The sequence below is a fragment of the Marmota marmota genome, unplaced genomic scaffold (assembly GCF_001458135.2).
Source record: "Marmota marmota marmota unplaced genomic scaffold, marMar, whole genome shotgun sequence".
Lineage (NCBI taxonomy): Eukaryota > Metazoa > Chordata > Mammalia > Rodentia > Sciuridae > Marmota > Marmota marmota.
Window position 1 is genome coordinate 35,151,422 of NW_026000005.1, and position 23,701 is coordinate 35,175,122.

At 39.5% G+C, this 23,701-nt stretch overlaps 1 long non-coding RNA gene across 1 annotated transcript in view; it reads right to left on the bottom strand.

The window, feature by feature from the left end:
* LOC125618227 overlaps nt 1–23,701 on the bottom strand; it is a 78,904-nt gene that overhangs the window by 48,504 nt on the left and 6,699 nt on the right. The window contains exon 2 of the long non-coding RNA XR_007349485.1: nt 11,483–11,628. This is a non-coding gene — a long non-coding RNA (uncharacterized LOC125618227). The remainder of the gene's footprint in view (nt 1–11,482; nt 11,629–23,701) is intronic.

The window sequence follows — 23,701 nt, forward strand, 5'->3', positions numbered from 1 at the left end:
GGGGGGGGGGGGGCTCTACTTCCCTTTACACTGCAAAACTGAGGGGCTTGGATTAGCATTTTCCCCAGAATTTGATCTGAAGTCTTCGAATTCCATTAGATGCTCCAGGGAAAGAGGTTTCTATGAATAAATAATCCTGGGAAACAACTCCACCAGCCTTTGTGGACACACACACACACACACACACACACACACACCCCTCCCCCCACCACTATCCTCATCATTAATCATTAGCATATTAAAGACCTCGAGCATCCCACATTGAGGAAAAGGGAAAAAGCAGTTTAACTCTGGGTGCTATTTTCATATTGTTTGTGGTGGTGCTGATGCTGTTTGGGGAGTTTTCTTCATTTTTCCGTGATACTGGGGGTCAAATGCTAGGCAAGTACTGAGCAAAACTCCAGCCATGCAGCTGTTTTTACACCAGTGGTGTTTGGGCATGGATTCCCTTCCAGGAATGGCACTATCATTAGAGAGGAGGAAACTGAGGTGCAGGTTTCTCAGATTTTCAGTGGCAGAGCCAGGATTCAGACCCAGGCACCCTGGTTCCAGAGCCATCACTGCTGACCCCACTCCCCAGTGCTTAGGTTTGTTGGCAGCAGATCACACTCCACGAGATCAGCCCCCTGGGTCAGCCCTCTTTGCCCCAAGGAGGAGCAGAGGTGGAGGCTGCAGCTGGAAGGTGGGCTTGTTATGTCTCTTCAATCCCTAACACTCTTGGATCTTCTCCTAGCAGTCAGGCTTTGTGACAGGCTGCATAGGAGGGAAGTCTGGGGACAGGTGGCCCATTTCAGCACCTCTCAAATTAGGTCCAAGCAGGGGAAGGTTGCTTCCTCTTGCTCACCATGTGGCTCTCACTAGGACTGAACAGGAATGGACAGGGGAAAAAAAGAAAAGAACCTTTGAAGACAAATGCTCTAGACAGGGGTGGGGGTACTGAAAATTTCCACCTGCAAGGCCTCGCTCCACGGTGCTGCTCCTGAGCTACAGGGCTTCCATACAAGATGGGGCAGCACTGGGGCTGGGGCTGGGCTGTCTAGGCTGGGGCCAGGCAGCTGAGTGGTCTGGGAATAAGCTGGAGGGATAAGTGTGTTTACACTCAGTCTGGGACTGCCAACTGGGCAGCCTGGGCCCCCTCCCGTCTCAGAACCTGGCCTGAGTCCTCCTACTTCCCTTAGGCCAAAAGTCCTGAAGCTTGTCCCCAAGCAGGAGGCAGAGATTTCGTCTCCCACTCAGGTAGATTTGCCTCTAGGCAGGACACTGCCATCCTCAGCTTCTGACTCAAAACACACATGCAGAGGGGGAGGGCGGCTGGCCCCCGCTGAGGTGGTGGCCCTTACTGTCACCTGCATCTATCTTTCCAAAGCTCAAGTTTACTAATAAAAAACTGAGCCAGTTCTCCTAAGTGGCTGCCCTCGCCTTTCTGCGTGTGTCTCTCAGTCACTCTGTCTCTCCATCCCTTTCTCTCTCCACCTGCCTCTGTCTCTTTCAGTGTCTCTCAGTGTCTCTCTTCCTCTCTGTGTCTGTCTGTCTCTATTTCCTTCTGTGTGTGTGTCTCTCTCTCTCCCCCTCTCTCTCCACCCCCATCTCTCTAATTCAGTGGGGCCTGTCTCATGCTGAGATAAGCATCTAATTAATGGTAGAGCTCCTCCTGTCCAGGGGTCTAAAGCTGTGTTCCAGGACATTGGTAAAAAGTGTTTCATGACAAGTATCCCAGGCTCAGACAGGACATTTAGGAAACTCTGGGCCAAGAGAAGAGACACACAGTCACACACGTGGGTTCTGCAGCTAAGAGCTGGACAGACTGGCCTCCTCTCTCTCCCTCTCTGCACCTTTGTACTCTTAATCTAATAAAATAAAAATGACATTCATAGGACCTGCCTTGAAAGTGTGTTGTGAACATTAAATAAGAAATATGGGAAGGGCTGGGGATGTGGCTACGCGGGGTACTGGGTTGGATCCTTAGCACCACATAAAAATAAAATAAAGATGTTGTGTCCACCGAAAACTGAAAAATAAATATTAAAAAATTCTCTCTCTCTCTTCTCTCTCTCCTCTCTCTCTTTAAAAAAAAAGAAATATGGGAAGTCATATATAACTACACAGCACATACATAGCTAGAAATCACATAGCATCAGTATTAGCTATAATCATCCTTCAGATGGGGGCCTTCAGTATCCCCAAAAAAATGAGAGTAGCCATCCTCAGACATCCCTAGGCTCTGTGGTCTGCCACAGAGACAGCAGTGGATGGTGGAACTTTGGGGCAGGCCAGAATGAAGCCTTGCCCCATTATCAGACTGAGGGGAAATTCTCTGGGCCAGATCCTTCACCACCCCATTTTTCAGATGAGGAAATTGAGATTAAAAGCTGGGATCCCCCACTCCTAAATCCAAGCACAGTGATCTCACTACCTCAATAAGCCAACTTAGAGTTGAGCAAAGATCACAGGAGGTGCTGAGGCACAGCCATGCGACTACGGGGCACAGGAGACTCAGAACCCCTACCTGGCACCAGGTGGATCTTGCTCTGGTATCAGGCTCAAGGCTGACAAGTCCTGCAATTCCCTTGGCTTCAGACTTTTCCAAATTCCACCTCTCCCCCTAAAAAGCATCGCAGGCATGACTCTCCCAAGCCTCTGTTTACAAAATTATAAGCTTCCTTTGTCCCCAGCCTCCTCTGGTTACAATAATACTCATGGACTCTCCAGAGCTTTCAGGGACATGGAAAATGTGACTTCACTCCCCAAAGATTTTCTGCTTTAACAAAATGGCATTGGGGAGAGAGAAAAAGAAAAAGAACCTCTCTGTCCATACTTGGTGGAAAAGGCAAAGGGCTCCTGCATCCCAGATGGGTCCGAAAGCCTCCTCAGGGTTCAGCAGAGACACACAGAGGACACTGGCTGGCTCTTCTCAGAAACCCACAGCTAGCAAGCAGCATCTCTGGGTGGGGTGTAAGGGGATCAGAGAGGGGAAGGGTTGCCAAGGAGAAGAGTCAAAGCAAGAAGAAAGCAGCTTCTGCCTTGCCATTCCCCTGTTGGACTAGCTCTTTTTATTTCTGTGCTTTCTCATTTATTCAGTCAGTTCATCAACCAATCACTTGCTCTGTGTTAAATTAACAGAGCTCTGGGGCCCAACCACTTGGGTTAGTAACTACCACCTCTCCAAGACTCCATTTCCTATCAGCAAAATGGAAATGATATAGTACTGACCTCATAGAACTGTTATGAGGACTTGTGAGATAACATGTGAAAGGCTTAGAATCCCAGCACATTGCGAGCACCCAAGATTGGGGAGGAGGGGCTGGGGAGGGAGCTCTTACTGTTGTCATTCATTCCACTGGGCCTTTGCTAAGCAGAGCACATTCTGAAGCTGGCCGGTAAGAGGCGCTGATATCAAGGCACCTGCAGTATCAATACCTGGTCTCTTCATCAGGACCTGATTGCTCTATGCCTTAAATAGCAGGAAAAGTTTAATAGGTAACAGAGTGAGAATAAGGGCTTAGTGAGCCGTACAGTGTTCAAAACCCTGTGTGGATGCTCTGGCAAATTCAGGAGTAACAGCCATAATTGAACTTGAGTTTTGTGAGGGTGAGAGATGCCTTTTTTAAAAAATACATTTCTTTAACTTAAATCTGCCTCAGAGTCTCTGTCCCACCAAGAGGTAGGAAATTCAGTCTCAATCATTGGTGGGATGCCAATCCACCCTCTCTCACCAGTGTCACAGGAAGGGAATATGCATGGTCACTGACCACTGGTTCTCACAGGTAACTGCAGCTCTAGGAAGCAGCTCTGACCCAAGAAAGAAAGTGAGCTTCACTCAAAACCTACCTGCTCTACCTGAAGGCTGGGAATTCAGTCCCAGTCATTAATGAATGAGTGCTGATGTCATCCCCTGCTACTGATGAGGAAACAAAGTTCCCACAGGAGAAGGGTCAAGGTCATAGGGCCATTTTATGACAAAGCTGAGATGAAAATACACAACCATTATTTAAGAATAATTATAATAGCATAACTCATGTTCCTGTTGCTATTCCCATTTCTGGATGAGACTCTGAGACACAGCAATTAAATGACCTGTGGCTAAAGCAGCCTGACCTGAGGCAGGAGCTCCTCGCTGCCTCATTTCTCTCCTTGGAGTGAGGGGCAGCTGGTTGGAAAGTCCCGCCAGTTCTGAGAACCAGCGTTCTGCCTAGATCCCTGCCAATGAACAAAGAAACTCTACCCAAGGACACTAGCAGCTTTGCGTAAGACTAAAGACTCAGATTATTTTGAAACAAAACTTTCACAAAAATGCAAACTCAAAATATTTAGAACTCAATTAAAGTAGGAGGGAACTGTAAGGGGAGTTACTGAGGAGTGAAATTGATCAAATAATGCTATATGCATGTACCAATATACCACAATGAAGCCCGCCATTCTGTAAAATTAATATGCACCAATTAAAAAAAAGAAAGAAGAAAAAAGAAATCAATTAAAGCATTGCTTTGGGGGAGCAGAAGGCAAAACCTGCTCCATTTCTCATGTCTCCCTCCCACCCTTCCCCCTACCTCAAATCAGGGGCCTAGAATCCTCTACTCTTAAATAAGCAAAGATGTTTCTAAAGAATAGACTCAACGTGCTAAGCTTGGACAGGAAGAGACTGTCAGAGGTTGAGAAAATCCTTCATCACACAGATGAGAAAGCTGAGGTCCGGAAGACAGAGCGATTTGCCCAGGGTCCAGCACCCGGGTACACAGCTGGGTACATGCGTGTGTGCGCGCACGCAGTCCCCTGCAGGTTGCACCGCCCGCACATGCCCTTGCGCACGTATGCACCCCAGTCTGTTCCCAGGCAGGCTCTCCTCGGGCCGCCTTCCCCTCCAGGGGCCTCCGACTCTGCTCACACTCGGGTAGAGACTGCCCCCTGGTGGCGCGCATCCTGAGCTCTTATTTCCTGTTAGGGGTTCTTCTAAAAGAAACCCCATTCGGGGCCAGGATGGAGACTGGGCTGGGAATTAGACTTGCGCTCTGTGGGACTGGGCCTCTGGAGTCTAAGGACCACAGAAAGAATAAATCAGAGGCTTGGTGTTGCCAGTTGGTTCCCTGGGAAGCAGAGTGAGATGAAGAGAAACAACAGGAGGTTTATTGGGGAGGTTTCTAGAGATCACCTGTTGGGAGAAGGGATTCAGGAGGGCTGGCTAGAGAATCTGAGCTGAGCACAGACACCTGAAAGCCTCGGCTGAAGTTGGGAAAGCCCTTCAGAGGTATCATATTTGGCAAATAAAAATCAGAAAGGCCCAGGAAATATGAATTTCAGATTAATAATGAGCAGTGTTTGAAACCCTAACCCTAATGGGATGGTATCAGGAGGCGGGGCCTTGTAGGTTTGTGAGGCTATGAGGATAAAGCCCCACAATGAAATTAGTACCCTTACAAGAGAAAGACTAGAGTGTGTTCTCGCTACCCACTGAGGATAAGACAGGAAGGTGCCAATCTGAAAACCAGGAAGAGAGCTCTTAGGACACGTGGAATCTGCATTCCAAACTTGGACTACCCAGCCTCCAGCATTGTAAGAACACAGTGTCTGGTTATAGAAGACCAAACTAAGACAATGACTATAAATACTGTGCGCATGGAGTTTGTTTGAATATACATATTTTCTCTACTTCCACTGAGAAGGCTTGGGAATAGCAATGCCCAATAATAATTAGCACATACTTTGGTTTCTAAATACAGGTTGAGAATCCCTTATCTAAAATACTTGGGACTCGAAGGATCTTAGATCTGGATTTTTATTTATTTATTAATTGATTGATTCATTTGATTTTGGAATATATACATAATGAGATATCTTGAAGATGGAATCCAAATCTAAACATGAAAATCACTTATGTCTCATGTATGCCCTGTATACCAGACTAACAGTAACTTGCTGGGATATTTTTAGTAGGCCTACATTTCTACTGCGAGGTCAGGTGTGGAATCCTCCCTTTGTGGCATCATGATGGCACTCAAAAAGTTTCAGATTTTGGAGCATGGTGGAATTCAGATTTTTAGGGTTACTCATCAGTGCCATTCTAAAATAAAGGAAACCAGAGCTGCGTGTGGAAATAACCACTTCTAAGACCAGAGCCGAACAGATACTGTCAACTCCTTAGTGATGGGTGTCAAAACATCGAGCTGTGATGATCTATTTATCCCTTTGGTTCTATCATTTTTTGCTTCATGTGTTTTGAAGTGCTAATGTTTGATATATATACACAGGACTGAGATCTCTTCTTGATGAGTTGACCTCTTCATTGTCTGTATTAGTCAGCTCAAGCTGCCATATCAAAATACCACAGCCTTGGGACTTCAACAACAGAAACGCATTTCTCACCATTCCATAGGCTAAAAGTCCAAGATCAAAGTGGTATCACAGTTGGTTTCTCACAGGAGCCACCTTCTTGCCATGTCCTCACAGGGTCTTTCCTCTACATGTGTGAGGAGAGCAAGGTCTCTGCTGTCTCTTCCCTGTCTCATGAGACCATTGGCACTATCCAATTAGGACCCCACTCTTATGGCCTCATTTAACTTTAATAACCTTCTTAAAATCACTGTCTCCAAATACAGTCATAGAGGTGGTTAGGACTTCAACATAAGTGTTCTTCAGGAAAACAATTCAGTCCATAACATCTTCTACACCATTTCAACCCATTATTGTCTTTAGCTTTTGGTCTTAAAAATCTACTTTGCCAAATACTGGTACAGCCACATGAGGTTTCTTATGTTTGGCATTTGTGTAAATACCCATTTCTACTCTTTTATCTTTAGCCTATCCAAGTGCTGGTATTTAAAGTACATCTCTTGGGGCTGGGGTTGTGGCTCAGCAGTTGAATGCTTGCCTAACACATGTGAGGCACTGGGTTCCATCCTCAGTATAACACATAAAATAAATAAAATACCACCTATAACTAAAAAAGTTTTTAATTTTTTTTTTAAATTGCATCTCTTGTAAACAGTGTTACTCTGTCTTTGTTTTGTCATTCAGTCTGACGAACCCTGCATTCTAATTGGAGTGTTTAGATTGCGGGGGGTGCAGTACTGAGACTGAACTCAGGGGCACTCTACCATTGAGCCACATCCCCAGGCCTATTTTGTATTTTATTTAGAGACAGGGTCTCACTGAGTTGCTTCATGCCTCACTTTTACTGAGGCTGGCTTTGAACTCAAGATCTCCCTGCCTCCGCCTCCAAAGCCACTGGGATTACAGGAGTGCACCACCATGCCTGGTGTATTTAGACTTTTTGTTTAATAAAATCTGTGTTTGTTTCAATTCTGCTACTTGCTTTCTACCCGTTTCCCTCTGTTCTCCTTTTTGTTGTTCCTCTTTCCTGTTGCTAGTTAATTAAGTATTTTTTGAGTATACTAGTTTATTTATTAGTTTTTAAATTATACCTTTTTATACTTTTTGTTTTAATAATTACAGATCATAACATGCATCCATAACTTGCCATACATTATCTTCAAATAATACAACGTTCACACATAATTTGGGATCCTTACAATAGCACACACACAGTCTATGACTTAGGATAGTTTGGTTTAAAGTTTGTCATTTCTGATTGTGCAAAGTGTAGCTGTACAACAACTGAATTATAGGTGATTTCACTTTCAGCACAGTAGTCAACTAATTACATGACATACTCAACACCTTTTTTAAAAGTCAGCTTTGCATTATATGATTTTACCCAACTGTAAGTTAATATGAGTATTCTGAGCACAATTAAGGTGGGCTAAGCTAAGCTATGATGTTGGGTAGGTTGGGTATATTAGATGCACTTTGAACTTACTGCATTTTCAATTTATAATGGGCTTGTTGGGATATAATCCCATTGTAAATCCAGAGGATTCATTATCACATTTACCTACAATCCTTCCTGTATGTTATTACTGCTAAATATTATGTTTCCACATAAATTATAAACTTCAAAATGTAATGTTACTATTTTTACATTGAAAAGTTATTTTTCTTTTCTTTTTTTTTTGTTACCTGGGATTGAATCCAGGTTGCTTAATCACACCCCCAGCCCTTTTTTATATTTTATTTAGAGACAGGGCCTCACTGAGGATGGCTTTGAACTCGTGATCCTCCTGCCTCAGCTTGCCAAGCTACTGGGATTACAGGCATGCATCACTGTGCCCATCGGTATAGCTAACTTTTGAACAATTTAAGAAAATAAAAATATATTGTTATTTTTATCCACGTTTCCTACACGGCATGTTCTTTGCTCCTTCCTGTAGATCCAAATTCTTTCCAGTAACATCTCCCTTCACCTTGAAAAACTTCCATTAGCATTTCTTGGACAACAGGTATGCATTCAGAATTTTTCTCTGCTTTTAACTAAATACACTTTTATCTGCCTTCCTTTCTGAATGCTGTCTTTATTACACATTTAATTCAAGGTGGGTAATATATTTCTTTCAGGTACTTAAAGATGCCATTCTATTGTTTTCTACCCTTTCATTTTTATAATGTGAAGTCACCTGTAATTCTTACTGTTTTCCTGAATATAAAGAATATTTGACTTGACTTCTTTAAGAAATAAAGAAGCCAAACTAAAACTAGTTTTAGTTTCAGAAGTTTGTCTTATCAAATATCTGAGTGTGATTTTCTCTGTATTTATCTTGATTGGGAGTCACTGAATTTTCTATGATTGGGAGATACTGTTTTTGACCAATTTTGGAAAACTGATAGGGAGAGGTATTATTAAAATTGTTTTTAAATTCTTGTTGCTAATTCTAATCCCTGGACTTATTTCTATTGATTTGTTTCTCTATAGATTATGTAGATTATGTTTATCTGTTTCTTCCTTAATATTTTTTTAATTTTAGAAACAATCTCAAGTTTTCAAAAAAGTTACACATGGAGCAAATATATTGAATACTTTTGTAGGTCTGTATTGCCTATAACAAGGATTTTTCTCCAATATAAACAAATGTAGCCATCAAAGTCAGGAAATTAATACTACTTTATTACTACCACCTCACCTTCAGGATTGCTTACCTCAGTAACGTCTTTCTTCAATAAAATAAATTTTTCAGAATTTTTAAACATATAAACATTGCCATAAAACTATAAAATATAGAGGTAATGAAACAAATTATTTTCATATGAATTTACAATTGAGTTTGTAACCTAGATTATACACAATGGAATACTATTCAGACAAAAAATAATGAAATCCTGTCATCCAACATGAATGGAACTGGAGATCATTATCTTAAGTGAAATAAACCAGGCACAGAAAAACAAGTACTACGTTAACGTTACTGAGTTACCTCACTCATTTGTGAAATATGAAAAGGTTGCCCTCATAGAAGTTGAGAATGGAATGGTGGGGACCAAGGGAATGGTGCAGGGATGGGAGGGGAAGGCTGGTCAATGGGTACTAAGTTTCAATCAAGCTACTTATTATAAAATAGTTTAGTCTAGAAACTAATTTTTCAGATTTTATATGCACACTTGGGATTAACATAAAATATTGTGTGATTAGATATCATGTCTCTTTAGTCTCCCTTTCAGAAAGTAACAATTTCTGTCTTACCTGGAGTCTTTTGATGATGATAGATCACTGTTTCATAGCCTGTCCCTCGATATATACTTGTCTCAACTTTTCCCATCATACATTTCAGTTATGCATCACTGGCTGGGCTAGCACCAAAACCAATTGTATCACATGAGGTGGGGTATGATTTTTATCTATCCCACTAATAAAACAAATTGTGGCTTCACATGCACAAGGCCCTGGGTTTAATACTCAGCACCACAAAAAAAAGAAAGAAAAAAAATGTGCACAGAAATTTTACCAAGAAAGACCATATTCTGAGCCCTAAAAATAAATATAAGAGGATTCAAATATACAAGATTTTTTTCCTTTGACCACAGTGAAATCAGATTAGAAATCAAAAAACTAGAAAAATACCTCCAAAATCACTTAGCATTTGGAAACTAAATACTGCACAGCTTAATAATCCAAGGTCAAAGAATAAATTAAAGGAGAAACTGTAAAGCATTTTGCATTGAATGAAAATGAAAACATAACATAGCAAAATCTATGGATATATTAAAGCATTACTTATGGATAATCTGTAGCATGAAATGCCTACATTGGTAAAGGGAACAGGTCTCAAATCAATGACCTAATGTTCCACTTTAAGAAGCCAGAAGAGTACAGGATCGGGTTATGGCTCAGCAGTAGAGCCCTTGCCTCACACATGCAAGGCCCTGGGTTCGTTCTTCAGCACCACATAAAAGTAAATAAATAAATAAAGTGATTTAAAAAAAAAAAATGGGAAGAAGCCAGAAAAGTAAAGTCAACCAAATGTAAGAAGAATAAAGATAATAATGGAGAATATAATGAAATAGAAATCAGAAAAGCAATCAAGTAAATCATGAAGCTGAAAAGTGGCTCTTTTGAAAGTAAAATTTTGATAAAGCTTTAGTTAAATTGAGATGAAATAAGAAATAGAGATGACATAAATTACATAAATTAGTCAAATGAGAAATCATATAACTAAGGCTTCTATGGATATTAAAAGGAAAACACAGAAATATTGGGAACAATATTAATGTCAATAAATTGAACAACATATATATAATGGACAATCTTTTAAAGATATAAACTACCAAATCTCAACAAGAAGTAATAAATAATATTTATACTGACAGAACTACATTTGGTAAACTAAATGAACTTATTGTTAAAAACCTTCCCACAAATGAGATCAACGAGATTATGTTGTATACATATATGAATATGAAACAATGAATCCCACTATTATGAATAATTATAATGCACTAATGAAAAAGTTTTAAAGCTTTTCTACAAAAGAAAGGTCTAGAAAATAATGAAGATGAAAGAGCTTCATAAACAATTTTAATATAAGAAGTTATTTGCAAAAATCTGTGCAAGTAGATTTTAAGCCTAAGAGAAATGAATAATTTTTGAGGAATTCTTAAGTTACCATAATTTATCTCACAAGTGATAGAAAATCAAAATAAAATGATTTCCAAATAAATAAAGTAGTAAAATAGCACTACCTCTTAAAAATAGTGACAGCCTAGAGTGTGTAACAGAGACATTATAACCAAGTTTTAAAGAGCAAGTGATCCTACTATCAGAGCCTCAGGAAAAGAAGGAATTTTTTCCAGTTGTTATTATGAAGCATATATTTTAATACTGTATCAAAATCTGGTGGGAAATATGCACACAATATTTTATATTAATCCCAAATGTGCATATACATGCCAAAATCTGAAAAATTAGCAATCATGAATGAGCACATTAAAAATAAAACATCATCATTTCTGCTTCTAGTATGAAAGAGTAAAGCATTTAACAACCCAATCCTTCTATAAATGACAGTTAAAAACTTTGGTGAAAAAAATTTTAATTTTTTTAATAGTGTCCAAAACATCTGGGATACAATTCAAAATTAATAAATAAAAAGTCAACCACTACCTGGAGGCTCTGAAGAGTGAATGAAGGCTGCAGACAGGGGCAGACGGGTCGAGCTTCCTGTCTCCTGACTGCTCTGGGTGTGGCAGCACTGTCATGGTGGTCCTGAGCAGCAGCAGCTCCAATGGAGAAGCATATCATTATTCTCACTGAAAGAACCAAAGGCAAGAGATCAGGGAAACCAGGACTGCCAAAGAATGTAGAGGACACACATACAGAGAAAGAGAGAAGAAAGAGGAAGAAAAAGTGGAAAAGGGAGAAAAAAACCCAAATCTGTGCATAGACTGCCTAAGTTTCTGGTTCCCCTGAAATATGTGCAGGGCAGCTTGGAGGCAGTCTGAATGGATCTCTGAATTGCCACTCTCCACAGGCAAGGCAGAGTGTAAGTATGACTCTTGCAAGTTAATTGCTTGATAAAAATGAAACATCAATACCATTTGGAACAATATATCAAAATCCAGAGCCTCCACAACATAGTGTCCAAAACATCTGGGATACAATTCAAAATTAATTGATGTACAAAGAACCAGAAAAAAAGACCCATTCTCAAAGGAAAAGAAAATTAACTGGAGGTTTATCCAGAGAAGAACCAGACGTTGGAATTATCAGGCAAGCACTCAAAGGCATTCATTATAAGGATGCTCAAATGGATCAATGAAAATCTGCTCCAAATAAATATAAAGATCAGCAATATAGCAGAGAAACAAAAAAAATGTATATCTGAAAAGTTTAGTATCTGAAATTTTTTAAAGTTCACTATATGGCTTATTTGTAGAATGAGATGATGGAGTAAAGTATCAGTGAATTTGAGGAAATCGAACAAGATGAAGAGTAAAGGGGAAAGACAGGAAAAAATTATGAGCTTCAAGGACACATGGAACAATTTTTTGAAAGGTCTGACATATACTACTGGGGTTCCCAAAGGAGAAGAAATTAAAAATGTAACAGGAAAATGAAATAAAAATGAAACACCAACCTCTCCCCCAAATTTGTTAAAAGATATGAATGTGCAGATTTAAGAAGTTCAATTCTAGAGGTCAAAAGTCTGAAACGGGTCACACTGAACTAAAATCAAGGTGCCAGTCGAAGACTGCATTCCTTTTTGGAGACCATCAGAGAATTCATGCTCTTACCCTTTTCAGCTTTTAGAATCATGGTCTCCTTTCATCTTCAAAGTCAGCGATCACATCACTCTGACCTCTGCTTCAAACATCACATTCCTTCTCTGACTCTCTCCTCCCTCCCTTGCATGAGGATGCTAGTGTCTATACGGGGCTCCCCTGAATGAATCCAGGACAATCTTCCTATCTCAAGATCCTTAACTACACTGCAAAGTCACTTGTTCTATGTAAGGAAATCCAATCACAGGTCTCAAAGATTAGGTCATGGACATCTGTGGGATGACCATTATTATGCTTACCACATATACCAAATGAAGGAGAGACAGATAATCAGGTCAATGAGATGAATTATTCCATGGATATCAGTTGGACTATTTATCCAGCCACAGTATTTTCCCAATGGGCTCATAAATAATGGGGCCATGAGAGCAGGGATGGAGGTCATAGAGACTTGGATTTCCCATCAAAAAACTTGATCCTACTTCCACCATTGCTGAGTGCCAATAGCAGAAGCCAACATTGAGCACTCAAAATAACTGTTCCACCCTATTAGATGCCATGCATCATGAAGGGGGTATAATGGTTTGGATATGAGGTGTCATCCAAAAGCACTTGTGTTAATGTTCAGAGGTGAAATTATTAGATTTTGACAGCCGTCATTTAATGAGTGAATTAATTCATTTGATTAATTCAAATCAATATCTATCTCTCCCCCGCCTTTTGACCTTCTCTCCTTCTCTCCTTCCTGGCTGCTCTGACCAGTGCAAATTTCCTCTGCCATGCCTTCCACCAGAGCAATGGAGCTGAACAACTATATACTGAACCTCTGAAACCATGAACCCAAAATAAACTTTTACTCCTCTAAGTTGTTCTTGTTGGATATTTTGGTCACAGTGATGTGCAGCTGACTAACACAAAAGTTGATACTAAGAAGTGGGATTGTTGCTGTGATCATACCTGACTATATGGTTCAGAAGACTTTGAAACTGGTTTACAGGAGAAGTTTGGAGAAATTTGGAGAGGCAGGCTGGAGAAGCCTTAGGATGTTGTAAACAGCACTTAAAAGATGTGTAATGGTTAATTTGAATTGTCAACATGATTGGATTAAGAGATGCCAAGGATTATGTCAGTGTGTCTAGATGCCAAGGGTATGTCAGTGTGTCTAGGAATGATTGGCATGTGGGATAGCCAACTGAAATGGAGACCTTCCCTAAGCATGGGCAGCAATGACCAACAGGATGATGGCTTGGATAGAATAAAAGTTGGAAGAATAAGGAAGCAGCAGCAGATGCAGGCTTGATTCTTCTTGAATAGGTTTTTGATTGCTACTGTGATCGTCTGTGGATATCAGACTCTCGCTTCTTCAGTCTTCCAAAGCAGACTCTGTCAGTGATTCTCCCAGAGCCTTTGGTCTCAGACTAGGGTAGCACCTTTGATCCCTCTTGTTCTCGGGCTTCAGCCTCTTGGACTGCACAGCTACTGGTTCTTCCAGTTCTCCAGCCTACAGATGGCCATTGTGGACTATCCAGCTTCTGGTCGTGTAAACCAAACCTAATAAATCCCCTTTTTATAATTTTACTTCCTGTGATTCTGTTCCTCTAGAGAATGCTGACTAATACAAGGTGATTCTGATAGAGCTCAGAGGACCAGAATGCTAATAGGAATGTGGACAGTAGAGACTATTCTCATGAGTTTTCAGAAGGAAACAAGGACTCAATTGGGTATTGAACTAGAGGTCACATGTTACATTCCAGCAAAGTGCTTTTCTATATTTTGCTCATGTCCTGAGAGTGAATGAGGCCAAATTTAAAAGTGATGAAGTAATTAATCTGGCAGAGAAAATTTCAAGGTAGCACAGCACTCAGATGGTAGTATGGATATTGCTGCCGAGCATTAGCCAGGTTTACTGTGATAATTGAAAGCAGAAAACAGAGGACAAAGATTTGAAAATTTTACAATTTGGCCAGAAAATCATAAAACTAGTGTCAGGAAGTTGTGGTTATTGAATAGATTACTACCACAAAGAGAAGCTAAATCCTTTTCATAGACAGTAGGAAAGATGACTTGAGGGCCTATCAGAAATCATCAAGACCAAGCCCATGGCAGGCTCAAGGGTGTAGAAGTGAAAACTCACTTGAGAGACCTTGGGGGTACACTGCTCTCCCAGGGATGCCTAGAAAACAGTATCCCAAGGATTCATTTCCCCATGCTCAGGTGCCCAGGCACTCAGAGGCCACTGAAGCTATGGATAAGGGTCCAAGAGGGCCCAGCTACTGCTCAAACTGGCAGTAAATCTTGCTGTCATCCAACGGTGCTGGTTCTGCAGAAACTCAGGATGCTGAAGCTAAGGAATCATGGAAGTCTCCACTGAGATTTCAAAGGAAGGCCTGAAAGATCAGGAAAAGTATAGCAGGGTTAGAATCCCTGAATGCACTCCCTGATGGGGTGGTATGTGAAGATGTGAAGGCAAAGGCAGAAGCAGAAGCTGGAATGGAGAACCCCTCACTGCCCTCCCTCCAGATTAAGAGATGCCAGTAACAGGGAACTCCTGCCAATGAAAGCTTTGAGCTGGGGATAGAGCCAGACTAAGAGAGAGGCTATGTGGGCCAAAACAGATAACAGGGTGGGGCTTCCCAAGCCTCATGGAAGTTACATAATACTGTCATGCACCCCAGATCTGGACATGGAGCAACAGGACCCAATGTTTTGGTTCCATTCCTTCTTTTATGCCCCCATCCCTCCTATTTGGAATAGGAATGTTTACCCTGTACCACTATATATTAGATATATCATACATATCTTTTGATTTTTACGGGGATTCACAGCTAAGAGTTTGCCTTCACTCTCAGAGGAGACTAGAAGTGGACTTTTAGGCAACGTTGGAACTGTTAAGACTTCAAGGACTGTTGGAGATGAACTAAATGCATTTAACATTGTGAGATGGACAGGAGCTTTTGGACATCAGGGGCAGGATGCCATGGTTTGGATATGAGGTGTCCCCCAAAAGCTTCTGTATTGGTATTCAAGGGAGGAATAACTAAAAGATTATTCCAGCAATAATATATTACTTCCCCTCTTATGTTAATCAACTTTGTGTTGCTGTGACCAAACCCAACAAAAACAACTTATAGGAGGAAATGTTTATTTTGGGCTCATAGTTTTAGAGGTTTAATCCATGGCTGGCTGAGTCATTAACTAGTTGATTAATCCATTTGATGGATTAATAATTTGAGAGGACTATTGTACTTGATGGTAACTGTAGGCAGGTAGGACATGGCTGGAGAGAGTGGATCACTGGGGGTGTGCCCTTGGAGATTATGTCTTGTCCCCCTGGCTTCTTCCCCCTTCTCTCTCTCTCTCTTCCCTTCCCTCTCTCCATCCTTCCCTTCCTCCTTCCATTGGATGGAGGACACCATGAGCAGTGAAGCTTTTTTCTGCTATGCCTTCTACCATAATGTTCTACCTCACTCAGGCCCAGAGCAATGGACTTGACCAACCATGGAATGAACTCTAAAACCATGAGCCCTAAATAAACTTTTATTCCTCTTAGTTGTTCTTGTTGGATATTTTGATCACAGTGATACAAACTTACTAATACAAGGGGGAAGCAATTTGACCCTCCTGGAATGAACACTTTTATTAATTTGTCTTCTCTTATTATTGTAGTTCTGCCAGGAGCGGCATCTATGGGCTTTCTAAACACTTGATTTACCCTTACACCATCCCTCTCAACACTGTTTCTATCTGTGAAAATAATGTAATAGAGAACAAGGATAGAATTTTAAAAGCCTAAAGAGAAAAACATTGGGTCACATTTAGAGGCAAGTGTATCAGAATCACTTTCAATTTCACAGCACAAACTCTAAAAGGCAGAAAGGCTGGGAATGGTGTGTTCTAAGTCCTGAACTATCAACCAAGACTTCTGTGTCCAGTAAAACTACCATTCAAAAATCAAAGGGGAAATTAAAACCTTCCAAGATAAACAGAAACTAAAAGAATTTATTGCTGGGAGCCATTAGCCAAGTAGGTATGACAATTTCCTTGCCAGCGTACCCCATGTTGCTGACATTTTGCAGTGACATTGAATGTAGTTGACCTTGTCAAGGACCAGGGCGGATTAGGGTGTTCCCGGTTTAACATAATCGGGTTTAGGGCGTTCCCAGTTTAGGTTCCAGGTTTAAGGTTTAAGATTATTCCTGCTGGGAATAGGGCGTATCCTGCTGCCTAAGTTCCCCTTGAGTTCTCACGGGATTCAGACAGTATATTTTGGGAGACAGAAGCCCAGTGAAGGTGAATTTGGGAGAGAACGTGGATTTGGGAAGAGAACGTGGATTTCCCCAGAACGTGTTTGTATACGGCTGGTGTGAGTTCGGGAATAAAGAGTTGCTGTTTGAATCTACAAGCTGTGTGGTGGCTCGTGATTTTGTGCCCAGCCAGACTGCGGCATTTATGACAACTAAACTAGCACTTCAGAACTTACTTAACAAAATACTCCACCCAGAAAAAAATCAAAATCAAAATTTCTGAACCCCAGAGTTCACAAATGAATAAATCTCATTTGAAGAGTAGCTAAGCAAATGAGAAACAGGACTAAATTAAACATTATAAATAAATTATAATGGCAGGAGTTAATAAACATCTGTCTGTAATAACACTGAATGTAAACAGCCTTAATTCTCCAAATAAAATACGTGGGTTGGCAGAATGTATTAGAAAACAAGGCCCAACTATATGTTGATTGCAAGAGGTGCTCCTTACAGGTAAAGAGTCACAGGCTAAAAATGAAAAAATGGAAATTGGTATACAATGTGAATGGAGCCCCAAAACAAGCAGGAATAGCTACTCTCACATCTGACAAAGCAGATTTCAAACCAAAATTAATCTGAAGAGACAAGAAAATCACTTCATACTGATAAAGGGAACAATCCAACATTTATGCTCCAAATATAGGTGCAACTAATTACATAAAAGAGATACTACTCAAATTAAAGCCTCAGGTAGACCCCAGTACAATAATACTAGGCAATTTCAACACACCTTTCTCACTATTAGATAAGTCATCCAGATATAAACTTGGTAAAGACTCTTTAGACCTAAAAAATATTATAAATCAAATGGACCTACTGAACATCTATAGATTATTTCATCCAAAAACAGCTGAATATATTTTATTCTTAGCAGCTTATGGAACCTTCTCCACAGTAGATATATTTTAGGTCACAAAGCAACATCACAAATATAAAAAAAAAAGATGATATAATTGCTTGCATCTCATAAGATCATAATGGTATAAAATTCAAAATCAACACAACAAAACCCAATAAAAACTATACAAACACATGGACACTGAACAATACACTTTTGAATGATGAATGGTGTTAGAAGAAATCAAGGAAGAAATGAAAACTTCTTAGACTCAATGAAAATAGTGATAAAACATATCAAAACTTCTGGGACACTATGAATGCAGTTCTAAGAGGAAAGTTTATAGTTATGAGTGCCTACATAAGAAAATAAGAAAGATCCCAAATAAACAACCTAATGATATATATCAAGGTCCTGGAAAAAGAACAACAAATCAATTCCAAAAAAAGTACAAGTATAGCCAACATCATAGTGAATGGGGAGAAATTAAAAGCATTTTCCTTAAAATCTAGAACAAATCAAGAATTTCCTCTCTGGGGGGGGGGGGGGGGCTGGTTGTGGCTCAGCAGTAGAGCACTCACCTCACACATTCGAGACCCTGGATTCAATTCTCAGCACCACATAAAAATAAAGAAGTGAAATAAAGGTATTGTGTCCAACTATAACTAAAAAATAAATATTAAAAAAAAGAATATCCACTCTCACCACATCTATTCAGTGTAGTACTAGAAATTCTAGCCAGAGCAATTAGGCAAGAGAAAGGGGAAAATGATAAAAATATGAAAGGAAGAAGTCAAATTTTCACTGTTTGCAGATGATATCATCCTATACTTAAGAGAATCCAAAAACTTTACCAAAAGACTGCTAGAGCTAAAAAACAAATTTGGGAAAGTAGCAGGTTACAAAATCAACATATAAAAATCAATAGCTTTCCTATACACCATTAATGAATCTGCTGAGAAAGAAATCAGAAAAACAATTCTATTCACAATAGTCTAAAAAACGAAATAAAATACCTTGGAATAAGTCTAACCAAGTAGGTGAAAGGCCTTTATTATTAAAATTATAATACACTGAAGAAAGAAGTTGAAGAAGACCTTAGAAGATGGAAAGACCTCCTATGTTCATGGATAGGCAGACTTAATACTGTTAAATGACCATACTATGAAAGTATTATACAGATTCAATGCACTCCCCATCAAAATACCAATGACATTCTTCACAAAACTAGGAGAAAAAAATAGTTCTAAAATTTGTTTGAAATAATAAATAAAAGACCCAGTCTAGGCAAAGCAATTATAAAAAAATAAAATAAAATAAAATTGTAAGAAAAAATAAAATGCATCAAAATACCTGATTTCAAATTATACTACAGAGCTAAAAACAGCATGGGTATTGATGTAAAAGTAGATGTATATACCAATGAAACAGAGACAAACCCACACAGATACAGTCATCTGATTCTTCATCCAAAAACCTACACTTGAGAAAAGACAGCCTTTTTAACAAATGGTACTAGAAAAACTGGTTATCCATATATGGAATAATCAGATTAGATCCTTATCATTCCCCTACATAAAATTCAACTCAAAAATGAATCAAAAACCTAGGAATTAGAGTAGAAACTATGCAATTCCTAGAAGAAAACGTAGGGTGAACACTCTAAAGTATAGGCACAGGCAATGACTTTCTCAATAAAACCTCTAAAGATCAGGAAATAATGCCAATAGTTAACAAAATCAGATGGCATTAAATTTAAAAATTTCTGTGCAGCAAAGGAAATAATTTAAAATGTGAAGAAACTACCTACATAATTAAAGAAAAATGTTGGCTAGCTACTCTTCTGACAGGATTATTATCCAGAATATATAAAGAACTCATAAAACTTAACACCAAAAATTTTTAAATAACCCAATTAATAAATGAGAAAATAAATTAAACAGACACTTCTCAAAAGAACAACTATAAATGGCCTACAAATACATGAAAATGGTAAATGAAAATCAAAAATAGTCTGAGATTTTGTCACTCCAGTTAGAATCACAGCCATCAAGAATACACACAATGATGGCTGGGGATATAGCTCAATGGTGGAGCGCTTGTCTTACATGTGTGGGGCATGAGCCTCAGCACCACATAAATAAATAAAATGAAGGTATTGCATCCATATATAGTTAAAAGTTTTTAAACAAGAATATATACAATGATAAATACTGAAGGGCATAAGGATAAAAAGGAAGATTTTTTACACTGTTGGTGGGACTGTATAAATTAGTATAACAACTATGTATACTAATTTATTGTATAAATTAGTATAACAACTATGGAAATCATCATGGAAGTTCTTCAAAAGAGTAGGAATAAAATCACCATATGACCCAGCTTTACCACTCTTTGGCATTTATCCTAAAGAATTAATGTAGGCACACTACAACAATACCTGCATACATACCCATGTTTAGAGCAGCACAATTCACAATAGCCAACCAGTCCAGGTGTCTATTAATAGACTAATAGACAAAGAAAATGTGATATATAGATATAGATATTCAGCCATAAAGAAGAATGAAATTATGTCATTTGCAGAAAATGATGGAACTTGAGAACATTATGTTAAGTGAAATAAGCCTACCTCAGAAAGTCAAAGGTCACATGTTTTCTCTCATATTTGGAAGCTAGAGAGGAAAAATTAAAAGAAGGAGCAGGGAAAATATCATGAACATCAAAGGAAGATCAGTATACTAAAGGAAAGGGACCAGGCGAAGGGAAGTTGAGAGGCAAAGAGAAAATACTGACGGATCATGTTGGCCAAATTATATTGTTATATTGAGTGCATATACAAATACGTAACAATGAACCCTACCAATATGCATAGTTATAATGAAACAATTAAAATATGAGGAAAAAAATAACTCAAAGGATTTTTTAGGGGGTGTGGTGGTGTATATGGTAATTGTAGCTAATCAGGAGGCTGAGGCAGGGGATCACAGGTTACAGGCCAGCCTAAGCAACTTTAGAGACTCTGTCTCAAAATAAATTTTAAAATGAAAAAAGTCTGGGGATGTATCTCTGTGGTATGGTAGAACACTTGATCCCCAGCATCACAAAACAAACAACAAAAAAATGTATCCTTAAAAGTGTCCCCAAATATTACCACGTCTGGTAGAAAAATGAATGGAACCTATGGTGACTAAAGAGAGACAAAACTCACAACCCTCAGCAATAAAGTTTTGTGTTGTTTCATTGGGTAAATACCCAAGTAATAAATACAACCTTAGAACCATTTATAAGAAAAGAAAGGAATATAATAGTGAACTGCATTCTCTTTCTTACTCTATTATATTAAAATACTAATTTCCTGTTTTCCTCCTATTTTTTTATAGAATGTATTTTGGTAGTTAAATTTTTCATTTAATCCATGTGCTACAATGTATCAAAAGGGAATTGCAGTGGAGCCAGAGAAGGAGGGCTCATCTCCAAGTGATGTTTATGAAAACTAATGGGACTTCTGATAGCTCATCAGTTTGAGGGAAGACAGTGAATATTTTTTATACAGATGATTGCATTATATGAAAAGGAGAATGTTGTTATGGCTTTCAATTCTTTGTCCATTTGAATAAAAGTTAAAGAACATAATTATCAAAGGGATAGAGTCTGATGGGTACTGTGGATTGACACTTCATGCACTGTCATTTTCCTGTGCCTTCCTGAGTGGCAGAGGCTAAAAAATTAAGAACCAAATTTCTCAGATTCCTTTGAAGCTGGAGTTTTAGATTTGATCTGTGTTATATTAATCCAATGCACTCAAGGTTTCTGAAGATTGAAGCGAGACAAGGGTAGGGGTGGGTTTTTACTGCTTGTGCTGTTTCCTGCTGACGTGCACAGCTATGGATGTGCTGATTTTCCTGTGGCCACAGTAACAGAGGGCCGAGAGTCTAGCCAACACTTTAGGGTGCTGAGACGGGGCCTGGGGCATTCACTCTTCTGGTCTGCATGGTTCCAGAGCCTGCAGCAGTGGTGATTTCTTCATCAAGAGAGCTGGCCAGTATGGTTCTAGAGATGGCAGCTTCCTGACTGTGGAGGAGTCACAGATCTCACAGGGACTATTTCTGAAGGGGTTCCTAAAATCTCAATTTAGGGTCTATTTTTTTTAAATATTTTTTTAGTTGCAGTTGGAGCCAATACCTTTGTTTTATTTATTTATTTTTATGTGGTGCTGAGGATCAAACCCAGGGCCTGGCACATGCTCGGCGAGCAATCTACTGCTGAGCCACAACCCTAGCCCCTCAATTTTTTTCAGTCCTCTAGATAATGTTTAAATCCATTTAATAAATTTCTCTGTCTTGGGGCTGGGGTGTAGCTGTGTGGTAGAGCTCTTGCCTAGCATGCATGAGGTCCTAGGTTCAATCTCCAACAATGATTAAAAAAAAAAAAATCCTCTGCCTTAGTCCACTGGGAACTATAACAAAATACCACAACAGAAATATATTTCTCAGAGTTTTGGAAGCTGGACAGTCAAAGACCAAGACAATACCAGATTTGGTGTGTCTGGTGAGGTCTTGCTTTCTGGTTCATAGATGGCACTTTCTTCCTGTGTCCTGACAAGGCAAAGTGGCAAGGCAGCTCTCCAGGACCTCAGTTATAAAGGCACTAATCTCATTGCTGAGACTCCACCCTCATGACCTAACCACCTTATAGTCTGTGCCACCTAATCCCATTATTGGGGAGAATTAGGCTTCCACACATAACTGTGGGAGTGACACAACATTATTAGACCATAATACCTTCTTACTCAGACCAGGTCGAGTGGGTTAGGTTCTGTACCAGAATCCTGACCAGAATGAATCTTTAGGTAAATACTAGATATATACTTTCAGCCTTTAAAATCAACCTATCTGTAAACTATTTTTTAAAAGCTGTAAATTTCACCATATAAGAGTAACAGAGACTGGTGGTTATCAACTAAAATTGTTTTTTTTTTTCCTTCATGATGGGCTCCTAAGCAAACTACACTTCCCAGAATTCCTCACAGTGAAGTGTGTCCACGTGACCAAATTCTGGCCAATAGCATACAACTGATGGGACAAGTGCCACTTCCAGGCCTTGCTCACAAACTCTCCCCTGGACTCTTGTCCATACTCCTGACCTGATAGACCCAACCTGATCTTTTCTTAAAACTGGGAGCCACCTCGCCACAAAGCTATGAAAAGATAATTTTGGCTTTACTATAAATTACTGCAAATTCTGAACCTGCTTGGAATGCCTGCCCATGTCTTGAATTCACCCATGCCTGGCTCTCTGACCAGATAGAAGCCCTCTCTGAAACTTTAGTGACACCTCATAAATATTGGACTTCCCTGGCCAGATAACGACCCTCTCTGAGGCTCTAATGGTCCTCATAAATTCTGATGTTGGGGCCAGCAAAAAATGTAAACTACCATTGGTGTGATGATTGTCAGAGTTCTGTTATCTGTAACCCCCCTTTGTGTAACTTTCTGGGCTATAAAGCTGGGCTGCAGGAAAGCTGCTGTTGCTGACTTGTTCCCCGAGGTTTTGGGAGGGAGAGGCAGCCCGGCCGGTTGAAATAATAAGCTTGCTTTAATTTGATTTTAATTGGAGTCAGTGGTCTTTTCTTGCATCCTGGTCTAACAGACCCTTTCCATCTGGCCAAAAGACAAGATGAGTTACATTGATTTATAACTAAAGAGACAACATTGATTAGTGGTTGAACTCATGAAGCTTCCATGAGACTAAATCAATGAATGCTCTCCTAATCTATCCACTCCCCAGGGCTGTTTTTGGAGCAATCCATAAACTTGTGTTTTAAGACATATGTTTCAGCATCTACTATTACTCTAACAAATATAGGAAGCCAAAGCACCTGTGAAAAAAACTTGAATATAAAAGATAAAAACAGGTGAAGGGCCCAAATATCTTATTTTACAAAACAGAGACT